At 40.5% G+C, this 12,212-nt stretch overlaps 1 long non-coding RNA gene across 1 annotated transcript; it reads right to left on the reverse strand.

Moving 5' to 3' along the window:
- Positions 1-9,249: 9,249 nt before the first annotated feature.
- Positions 9,250-11,735, reverse strand: LOC109614793. Its single transcript, XR_002195719.2, has 3 exons — positions 11,048-11,735; positions 10,398-10,408; positions 9,250-10,252 (listed from the first exon to the last, which is right to left on the reverse strand). It is a non-coding gene; the product is annotated as an uncharacterized LOC109614793 (long non-coding RNA).
- Between the last annotated feature and the right edge of the window lie 477 nt (positions 11,736-12,212).

Genomic DNA, 12,212 nt, shown 5'->3' on the forward strand with positions numbered 1-12,212 from the left:
GGCGCTTTGGAACCCTGCCTGTCAGGAGACATCACACATCACCCAGGGTTTCCCAAATTAATCAGCTGCTGAGAGATTATTGGCCAAAAAAACGTCTTCTTCCCGTCACCTCGTGAAATCCCTCGCTCCCTCCAGCAACAACACCAGCAGTGCCGCCAAAATCACTGACAGAAAAAGGCAGCTACATTAGTGGTTATTACACCTCTGCTCAGGGACCCACATGTTTCACCCGCTTGTTGTTGCTCTAAATTAGCTCATTTGATCAGCCCATTCGAGGGCTTGATGATAAGTCACACAGACTTCATATTCAACCCTGGACCTCAAAGCCAGTTTCATTGCATTGAGTTTTAAGAGGCAATAGGCCGGAGATCATCGATGTGGACTTTTTTAGGCATGTGACCTTTTTAGGCATGTGACCTTTTTAGGTTTATGATGTCTCAAACTGTCTGTAGGTCTAGAAATCAGGCCTATAAGAGAAATATCACTTTGAATCAAATAGACCTCCAGTGCCTGTCTTCCCAAAAAGACATTTGTGAAAATGAATATACAAATATCTGCACAGATATTCTTCTGTGCACCACCGCTGTTCCCCATTCGGCTCAACTGACAACAGTTAAGCAAAGTGAAATCAATTGGCTATTGTTCTAATTAAACAATTTGGTTCAAGTATGTATTGTTTTGATTCAAATTACCCATCCAGTGATATGTGTCATTATACCACATGAAAGAATTTTGGCCAACAGACGATGAATGAAAGTGGATCTGAAGATGTACAACAGTCCCAGAGAAAGCACTGCCCTCTATTGGTTTGTGGTAGAGATTCAGCCTCTCAGATATTCTTGTCACAGTTAGGGGGAAACAGAAACACAGGCCTAATAGCAATGAATAATTGTTGCGGCCCAAAAAGGTGGCGCAGTGGTTTGACACGCTCTTTTGTAAGACAGAGCGGACCACCAGAGTCTAGGTTTGAGCTTCGACTGTGTCGCTTGATGACAAGTGACTGAAAACCTCATGGGGGGGCTTCAAAAGTCTTCTACACTTCTGATTCCCTGGGGAGTTGTTGTGATGAAACTGGTCGACCGTCAATACAACAGGATACGACAATGCTGGGGAAAGCGAGACAAAAACCTGGGGAAATCAGATTTGTTTCTACTGACTGCCCCGTTTTACTTTTGATTGAGCCCATTTTTATAGGAATTCTGTTGCTTTCTAAGCCTGTGCCTGCTTCCAAAATGGCAACCTATGTCCTAGGCAGGGCACTATTTTTGGGCCAGTGCCAGAGAAAGGAGCACCATACAGACAAGGTGGTGCTATTTAGGAATCAACCAATGGATTTTTTAAGACGTTCCCTTCCATGTACCACTACCAAGATAGGAGCAATCTCTGACAGACAGACACCCCCCCCACCCCCCACCCCCGCCACCCAAAGTCCGTGCCTGAGTGTGTCTCACTAATGCTTTAATCTGTCCTTCAGCAACAAACAGAAGTCGGAGTCAGAATCCCAAATAGAACCTTATTGATGACTTTCTTTGTTGTGACTGTTTTGGTTTTTTTAGCTTCTCAGTGGTTCTGGCTGTTTGTGGTCAGATGTACAATACAAGAGATAAGTTGATAAATTACATTTTGCCTCAACACATGCTTCCTAAATACAACCCTGTTTCCAAAACAGTTGGGACACTTAAAATGTTGATAAAAACAGAATGCAATGATGTGCAAATCATTTAAATAGAAAACAGCACAAATCATTTAAATAATTTCAATAGAAAATAGTACAAAGACAACATACCAAATGTTGAAACTGAGATATTTTATTGTTTCTTGAAAGGTATATGCCCACTTGTCACCAACACATTTCAAGTTGGGACAGAGGCAACAAAAGACTGGAAAAGTATAATGCCAAAAAGCTAAAGTTGGTGATATATCACACAACTTAGTAGGTCAATTGGCAACAGGTCAGTAACATGATTGGGTATTAAAAGATCATTCCAGAGAGGATGGGTCTGTCAGAAGTGAGGATGTGGAGGGGTTCATCACTCTGTGGAAGGCTACACAGCCAAATTGTGTAACTATTTAAGAATAACGTTTCTCAATGAAAAATTGCAAAGAGTTTGGGGATCTCACCGTCTATGGTACAAAATATCATTAAAAGATTCAGAGAATCTGGAGAATTCTCTGTAAGTAAGGGACAAGGCCGAAAACCAATATTGGATGGCCGTAATCTTCGGGCCCTCAGGCAGCACTGCATTAAAAACAGGCATGATTCTGTAGTGGAAATCACTGCATGGGCTCTTGAATACATCTGAAAACCATTCTCTGTGAACACAGTACATCGCTGCATCCACAAATACAAGTTAAAACTCTACCAAGAAGAAACCAGTTATAAACAAGATCTTCTCTGGGCCCAAGCTCATTTTAGATGGACTAAGGCGAAGTGGAAAACTGTCTGACGAAAATTGGTCTGAGGGCCCATCCGGCCTCTTCACATTAGTTCACATGGCATGGGTGGCTTGCACATCTCTGAAGGCACCTGTGAGGTTCTGTTTTGTTCCATTTCATTTTTGCCGTTGTCTCTGAATATGGCCCGTTCTGTTTTTGTTTCGTCCTTCGTTCTTGAATGTAGCTTCTGTCGTTATTGTTTTCACCTGTGTCTTGTTATATACCTATTTAGCCTGCCCAGTTCTGTTCAGCCCTTGTTGAGTCATTGAGAGTGTTTTATGTGTCCCAGCCTGCCTGCCTTATGATCCTGCTGTTTGGTTGGTTTTTCGGTTTTGTTGTTTGCTCGCCTGCCCTAGTGTTTTCATTAAACCAGCGTTGTCCGTCAACTCTGTGCCTGGCATTCTGTGTTTCCTAATCGTGAAGGCACCATTAATGCTGAACAATATACAACGGTTTTGGAGCAACATATGCTACCATCCAGATGATTTTTCAGCCATGTTTATATCAGCAAGACAATGCCAAACCACATTCTGCAATTATTACAACAGCATGGCTCCGTAGTAAAATAATCCGGATGCTAAACTGGCCAGCCTGCAGTCCAGACTTGTCATTCATTGAAAACATTTGGCGCATTATGAAATGAAAAATATGACAAAGGAGACCCTGAACGGTTGAGCAGCAGAAATCCTATTTCAAGCAAGAATGTGAATACATTTCACTTTCAAAACTACAGCAACTGGTCTCAGTTCCAAAACACTTACAGAGAGGAACGCTAACGCTTACAAAGAAGAAGAGATGCAACACAGTAATAAACACATCCCTGTCCCAACTTTTTTGAAACGTGTTGCTGGCATCAAATTCAAAATGGGCATGTATTTTTCCAAAAACAATAACATTTCTTAGTTTCAACATTTGATATGTTGTCTTTGTACTATTTTCAATTAAATGTGGGGATTAATGATTTGCGCATGATTGCATTCTGTTTTTATTTGCATATTTCTCAGCGTCCCAACTTTTTTGGGAATGGGGTTGAACTGTCAACAGGCACACATCCAGTCATTAATTATTAAAAGTTATAACTGTATTCTGACTGAACAGTTTCCAGGAAGTTTCCACCATGCTGTCTGTGAATGTGTTTCAGTAAGCCTTCAGGTGTTATCCCTGTGAGTCAACAGACGCCGGAACATTACAATGGATTTTCATTCTATTGTAGAAAAGTTCAAGAATGCTTTAAGGGGTTAACACTGTATGTTGACTGTATACTGAGTGTCACTGGACCCCCCTGTCTCAGCCCTAAGGTTTCACGCTGCTATATTAATGTGCCGGGGGGAGAGGGTCAGTTCAACTTCTCCACTGTAATACCTTGTAAACCTAAGGAATGAACTCTCTAAATGTTCTTTTCTACTGCTCCGTTCAAATTTAGGAGGGCATGAGGTCTTGGCCCACACCTTGCAGATCAAGACGATACCTCATGATACCAGTCAGTCAGAATTCCAGTCAGTCAGATAACATTCCCCACCTCCTCCCTGTCCTTGTCCATCTGGTCATGCTTCTGACCTGGCTTAGGATTTATAGACTCTGCACACAACCCAAATGCATTTACTAATTATTACTATTTATAACTTGCACTCTCAAAATGTTCACTTCGCACAGCCAGAAAAGGACTGGTTACCTCACTGAGCCTGGTTCCTCTCTCTGTTTTTTCCTAAATTTCTTTCCTAGACACTGTGCTTCAACATTGTTGTTGCTAGCTCTTTGTTGTTTCAGGCTGGGTGTTTTGTAAAAGCACTTTGTGACTGCTGATGTAAAAGAAAAAAACTTTATCTTATGTATTACAACAATAATAAAAAATATGTATACTAACATTAAATAAATAATAAAAAATATAAACCCAATTTGAAATATAAAATGTAAAATACGCATATGTTCAGGAAAGCAATCACAGAGAACAATATAAAGATAATTTATCAAACATTTACATTTCCTTATGGGCACTAGACCATCAAGCTTAAGGCTACTTTTCAAAATGGTTTGCATACTAGCCAAAAGCAGTTCTTCCTGACTCTGAGTAAGCCTGCGGGATCGCAAGGGCTCCTGAGAGTGCCTTTGATGACTGCATGTTTCCAGTTTATTTATGAGGTAAGATAATGAGGAGATTTCTGCAGTACAGCTTTGTACTAAACAAACATTAACCAATGTCTGGCCCTTCTGTAAGTTAGGGAGTTTCAGCCCACTGAAGTGTATTAGGTTACTGATTGTATATGGTTGTATAATACCAACACTGATGCTTGCATATATACCAAATCACCACAGACAGAAAAGTGGCCTGTACAATTTATTGTCTGTCCTGAGACAGACAATACATTTTTTATAAAATAGATGATCATCTAACAAAATCCCAAGGTATCTACAGGAAGAACATTGCCAAAACCCTTAAATTTAGTAACATTGAGATTATCCAATCGTAGAGTTTTGGAACCTGAGGATATAATATAATTTTGTTTAACTCTCATTTACCACCATCCAAAAGTCTCAAAGTGAATTTGGTCGTTGTTGAAAATCAGACTGCAAGAGATGAGTACATTGTCATCAGCCAATAATTTAAAAGGTTCAACATCATCTGTAATAAAAAGCCTGGGATCTATTGCCCATACAAATCTGAAATAAATGACACATGTTTATGTCCAAGCCCAGTGAGGTCTGTTTTTGGCAAAGCTTTGGTAATATCATTCCCAGGCAGTGTGAAGGCAGTAATAGTGCTGTGCCCAGGTCTAAAACAAGGTTGATATTTGTTCAATATGCATTTGCCAGATAAAACACAATGCAACTGTTTATTTACCAATGACTCAAGCATTTTTGCAAGGCACGACAGCTGAGAGATCCATCAAACATTTTCAAGGATGCTAATAAACCCACCTTGATGTAGTGGTTCTGTAGCACATGGGTGGTTTACCAAGTCTTACCAACGACCTCAGAAAGGAATGTTAGATAAAAATGTATGTACAGTGGGGAGAACAAGTATTTGATACACTGCCGATTTTGCAGGTTTTCCTACTTACAAAGCATGTAGAGATCTGTAATTTTTATCATAGGTACACTTCAACTCTGAGAGACTGAATCTAAAACAAAAATCCACAAAATCACATTGTATGATTTTCAAATAATGAATTTGCATTTTATCAATAGTATTTGATCACCTACCAACCAGTACGAATTCCGGCTCTCACAGACCTGTTAGTTTGTCTTTTTTCCACTCATTACCTGTATTAACTGCACATGTTTGAACTCGTTACCTGTATAAAAGACACCTGTCCACACACTCAATCAAACAGACTCCAACCTCTCAAAAATGGCCAAGACCAGAGAGCTATGTATGGATATCAGGGATAAAATTGTAGACCTGCACAAGGCCGGGATGGGCTACAGGACAATAGGCAAGCAGCTTGGTGAGAAGGCAACAACTGTTGGCGCAAATATTAGAAAATGGAAGAAGTTCAAGTTGACGGATGTTTTTCTACAAAGGGGACAGGATGACTGCACCGTATTGAGGGGAGGATGGATGGGGCCATGTATCGCGAGATCTTGGCCAACAACCTCCTTCCCTCAGTAAGAGCATTGAAGATGGGTCGTGGCTAGGTCTTCCAGCATGACAACGACCCGAAACACACAGCCAGGGCAACCAAGGAGTGGCTCCGTAAGAAGCATCTCAAAGTCCTGGAGTGGCCTAGCCAGTCTCCAGACCTGAACCCAATAGAAAATCTTTGGAGGGAGCTGAAAGTCCGTATTGCCCAGCAACAGCCCCGAAACCTGAAGGATGTGGAGAAGGTCTGTATGGAGGAGTGGGACAAAATCCCTGCTGCAGTGTGTGCAAACCTGGTCAAGAACTATAGGAAACGTATGATCTCTGTAATTGCAAACAAATGTTTCTGTACCAAATATTAAGTTCTACTTTTCTGATGTGTCAAATACTTATGTCATGCAATAAAATGCTAAATCATTACTTAAAAATCATACAATGTGATTTTCTGGATTTTTGTTTTAGATTCCGCCATTCACAGTTGAAGAGTACCAATGATAAAAAATACAGACTTCTACATGCTTAGTAAGTGGGAAAACCTGCATTTCCCAGTTTGATTGCAGATAGAGCATCATGGACTTTCTTTTCTGTTAACAGACTCAGGGAAAACCTTGACTTAACATCAGTTTTTCGTCTTAAATACGTGATTAGCATTTGTTTTCTCTTTCCTTAGTGGTGGACATTAACTTTTTCTGAAAGAGGTTGCCAGCTGCAATGAACTGTCGATTAAAGGCATCATCAATAGCATATTTTTCTGTAGTATTTCACTTATCCAGAACTATCTGCTTTCGCAGAGTGGTGTACGGGACCAAAGATGTATAAACCAAAAAAGTCCCTCAATGGTGAGGAAAATGGAATTGGAGCTGATTAAACAGGGTCTTACTAAACAGGTTCTATAATGCTATAAGGGTTTACCTTTGTATTGTGAGTGAACATATTCTAGAATGTTATAAGGGGTTACCACTGTGTTGTGAGTAAACAAGATTGATAATGCTGTAATGGGCTGCCATTGTATTGTGAGTGAACAGGTTCTAGAATTTTATAAGGGGTTACCACTGTGTTTTGAGTAAACAAGTTCTAGAATGCTGTAACAGGCTGCCATTCTATTGTGAGTGAACAGGTTCTAGAATGGTATAAGAGGTTGCCACAGTATTGGGAGTAAACTGGTTCTATAATGCTGTAAGGGGTTAACACTGTACTGTGAATGAACAGGTTCTAAACTTGATAAGGTGTAACCAGTGTATTTTAAGTAATCAGGTTTTAAACACTATAGGGGTTATTACAATTTTTTTTAGTAAACAGGTTCTTGACTTTATAAGGGGTTACTACAGGATTATAAGTAAACAGGTTCTTAACTCTATAAGGGGTAATTACTGTATTATGAGTAAACAGGTTCTTAACTCTATTAGGGGTAATTACTGTATTATGAGTAAACGGGTTCTTAACTCTTTAAGGGGTTATTACTTTGTTATGTAAACAGGTTCTCAACTCTATAAGGGGTAATTACTGTATTATGAATACACAGGTTCTTAATTCTATAAGGGGGAATTACTGTATCATAAGTAAATAGGTTCTAAACTCTAAGGGGTTATTACTGTATTATAAGTAAACAGGTTCTATAAGGGGTTGTCATTGGCTGGTTGCATTGTGTGCCTTGGCCAGGAACTAGGAGCGACAGTCCATGTAATTCCTGCATGAATATGTATGGAGCCCCTTTTGATTGACACATCATTTTCTTTACAGGTCTATTGGGTTGTTTCAGAAGGCCTGAGTTGACAAAAATGGATACAGCCTTTGGTTTTCAATTAACACACATTGTGTTCAACAAGCAGAACAGGCAGACAGGGGGATGAAGAGAAGATGAGAAACGAAGGGATTGAAAACTAGGAAGCGCACAGTGATAGGTGTGTATTGAACCATAATTAGACAGAATATGCTGAGCTTCTCTTTCGCAAATTAGACTCTTATAGAGCCTCAATATGCCATGTCCTTGACACTATCTCACTCCATTTCTCTCACTCTCCCCCACTCTTTCTGTTTCTTTCTGTCTCTCTCTCTCTCTCTCTCTCTCTCTGTCTCTCTATCTCTCTCTCTTCAGGTTGAGTACCCTGGTCGAATTTCAAGTATACGCTTTTGAAGCCAAATTCTTTGCTGTATTATTGGCTGTAACTGAAGGAAAAATACACAGGCACATGGCTGTGCACACACACACACACACGCACACAGGCACACACATGCACACACACACAGGAAAAAAAGGCCCTCAGTGTCGACATTATGGAATGAACATGTTTCACACACAGTTGGCCCCCCGACGATGAGATATTTCAAGCGGCGGGACACATAATCCGGATACAGAAATCCTGCAATGACATCAAACGAGCCTTCGGCCGAGAATGGTGCCGATACAGGACTGGGTCTGAATCCTTCCAGACAGGGCTTGTAAACTATCACAGACCACACAAGGGAGGACTACCTTACAACGTTCGGCCCGAAAATAAATGGACGAGGTTTCAAGCCTGTACCCACGACTGGATTACAGGCTTGAAACCTGGATTAGAATTTCCTCTCAATTTGGATTATATTTACAGTACTGTCTTTTCCTGGTTCCTCAGACAAACACAAGCACTGGGTTTCAGCAACTACACACACACAGTCAATCATAACAGGGCAGAACTCAAAACTTCTACAGGCATAGTGCATCTCCAGATGTTTGTGTCTCGTTCAGCATGAAAAAGTCTCTTATATTTAGCACGAAAAGCCTTTTTATATCAGTTATTTCGCTGACACCCTTATCCACAGTGATTCATAGCATTAAGCGCATACATTTCCAACAAGGTACCCCGTGGGAATCGAACCCACAATCTCTGGCGTTGAAAATGCCATGCCCTACCAAAGGAGTTACATAGGACCCCCACTCCTCCGGTGCCTGAGTTTGAAGACCTGACCAAATACCCTGCAACACCCATGTGAGCCAGAAGCAGCAGCTTAAACTACCACACATAAGAAGCACACCGAGCCTGGTGACAGGACAGTATCACCAGGGAAGTGATGTTCATGTAGCTTATAGGCTTGATAGTCTGTAGCCCCAGATAGTCTTTTGTAGAATGACCATGTGAGAAGTTGAGCAAACACGTTGTTCAAATTAGACTGCACGTTTTGGCTACCTGGACTGAAAGTTTAGTGATCCAAATAAAAGCTAGGAAACTAAAAAAAATGTTTGTTGAAATGTTTAGAATGCAATCATGTTGTTGACAGTTGTTATTCATTATTCACATAGTCTGTCTTACGACTGCATTGTTGGAGCGCATTTCACTGTTATTCTACATTTGTGGTGTAAGAAGCTTCTGGCAAAATGTTATTTAAAACACAAGTTGCACGTTTACACCAAAAGAAATCAAAGCCACACATAAAACACACCTTCTAACCTGTCTTCTCATCATTATTGGAAGGGGAATGTATGTATGTATGAAAATGTAATGTATGAAAAGTCAATAATAAGCTCAGTTCTTATTACCATACCATCCTGCCAGGGTATACATTGTGTTGTCTGCTTTATTAGTCTGGCCATTTTAATGTCCATAGTAAGCCGTGAACAAAAAGACTACAGAACAGTAAGGCTGTAGAAAAGTGAGACATGTAGAATTGTAAGACTGTAAAACAGCAAGACTACAGAAAAGTAAGGCTATAGAACAGTAATACTATAGAGCAGTGAGGCTATAGAACAGTAATACTATAGAACATTTTGGCCTTTTGAACAGTATGACCATGATGACTATTGAACTGAAAGGCTATAGAACAGAAAGCCTATAGAATGTTAAGGCCTCTTGAGGAGTGTGAATTATGTACAGTGATACCATAGAACATTGGGACTACATAACAGTAAGGCCAGTACAACCGGAATCAAAAGAACAGGAATGCATATACAGTAGTTAGACCATGGAACATAGTATCAACAGTCACACACTTTTCACAATGGTGTACTTCTTTTCAGCAGGCCCTGTAAGGCTGTAGAGCGCCATGTGGGACCAAGACTAATCTTGCGCAATCTACTGTAACTTTCTCGCAGAGTTTACATATTTTATAGGCCCACCAACCCATGACGACGTCAACACCGTCGATATCGACGCTAGCGATGTCAATTTCTTTTACATTCCAAGAGTAGCCAATCGTTCTGGGATCCCCTTAAGTTCTCTTGTGTTTTTTGTTTTGTTTTTGGTGGCCCTCTGGTAATTTCCCCTGTGGATTCCACATCAAACCACAGATAGTTAAAGGGCTGATTAATCAATGAAATAGATCAGTTGATTAGTACATTCATTAACATGAATCAAATCGAAAGGCCAAGTCAGCCTAAGGAGACAGTGAAATGTTAGGCAGTGCTTACCCTGTGATAATCTGTCAAAACGGAAAGAAGAGAAGATGCTATATTTCATTTTGATTCATTACATATATATCGTATAGTACTATGTTATCAAATGTTTTGTACTGGATTTCATATGCATGCCTATTGCATTAAACTTGGATGGATAAACAATGCTTATTTGGCTGTGTCTGCATATTGTGAAGCCATCATCCCCCAGGTGTCAGGTTATGTACAAAGCTAGCTAGCATTAACAATAAACAAACAACTGAATACATAAGCACTGATTAAATATAATCCATTAATCCAGACTAGAAGGAAAGACGAATTAATACAACTTGAGCCAAATTAATATTCTTTGGCATGTCCCTGTTGAATGAAAATGACAAGAACTGTTTTCTTAAAGACGTTTGTAAAACATGACTTTCTCCATCTTTGTTAGTGTTTTGTATTTTATTAGGATCCTAATTAGTCCTGCCAGGCAGCTGATAGTATTGCTGTGGTCCAGCCAGAGAAATATGTGTACAGTGTAGCACAGAACTGCCAGAAACAAAGTAATAAAATATATAACAGGTAACAATGACACCGGCGTGTCTCTTCCCAGTTCCCCACGTACTGTGGGGTTTTCTGGCATATTTTTCATTAATCTGGCATTTATTCCTAGCCGTACTGACCCGGGGTTGCAAAGAGGTCCGCGTGGGCATGGTTCTGTTTAGTACCGTCCGCTTCCCGGCTTCTATCATGGACTCGGGGACTGTGAGGAGACCTGTGATTGCATCCCCTGCGTGGTGTTGACGTGTGTCCGAGCCGCGTGCCAGCCGTACGGACAGGCAGCTCGCAGCGCATTTACCACCTGCACAAAGGGCCGAGGGATGCAGTCAATCTCTGGATGGTCATTCATAGAATTCCCGCATCCACTTGGGGCGCATTTAAATTCTATATTCTCTGTTCTGGGCCAACTGCCGTTTGCTTACATTCTTTATTGTTGTGACTGACCACAAAACCGGACAGTGGACCACACAACCGGACAGACAAAAGAATGCCATGTAGAAGCTGTGGAATAAATCACGGGCTCAGGTGTAGGGTGTGAGGGTAGGGACGCATCCCCACCAATAATTCGGATGAGTCTCGACGAATTTCAGGATCACTTTCAATGTTTCCCGCTAAGACAAGAGACGTCTAGCTTTACATTGTTGGCTAGCGAGTCTACAAAAACAGTTGATAGAGATTCTCATAGAAAATGTAGGAATAATTTACAAATGAAGTAGTCACATACTTCATGCCTAAACAGCAAGCATCAAATGATTGTTAATCAGGCAAAGTGCCAGGCGGCCAAAGCAAGGACTAGGAGGAGGAGCAGGGTCACAGGTGAGGTCCCATAATAGTTTTAGCTAATGATTATAGAGAGAGTGTCATGGTCTAACAGGCAATCAGTGTTGATAGTGTGTAGAAGTTAGCACAACAATTTGGTTTATTATAGGCTACTGCATGATTCAAAAGTAAGAATCCTCCTGTAACTGCACTGTGAATGAACCTAAATGAGCGTTTTTTTTTTTTTAAACCTCTGCCCTATCCAAAGTGAGCATGAATCTGCTCATCTTTTTAAGGACAGGACAGGGGTACTAAAAGGGTAGCCTCCCCACCAAGATCCAAACCAAACCTACACCCTTGCAAACATTCAGATTTTTTCAAGTCCAAGTATTTAACATTTCAAGTTGGCCAAAACAAATGAAGTGTGAGCACAATTGCTAGACAGTTGGAACAAAATAGTCTAAGGAATTCAAAAGCTTTTTCCTAACAGCTTCTTCTTTTTCTTTTCTTTTTTACATTGTTAATCTT

This window comes from Esox lucius, chromosome 20 (genome assembly GCF_011004845.1).
Source record: "Esox lucius isolate fEsoLuc1 chromosome 20, fEsoLuc1.pri, whole genome shotgun sequence".
Taxonomy (NCBI): domain Eukaryota; kingdom Metazoa; phylum Chordata; class Actinopteri; order Esociformes; family Esocidae; genus Esox; species Esox lucius.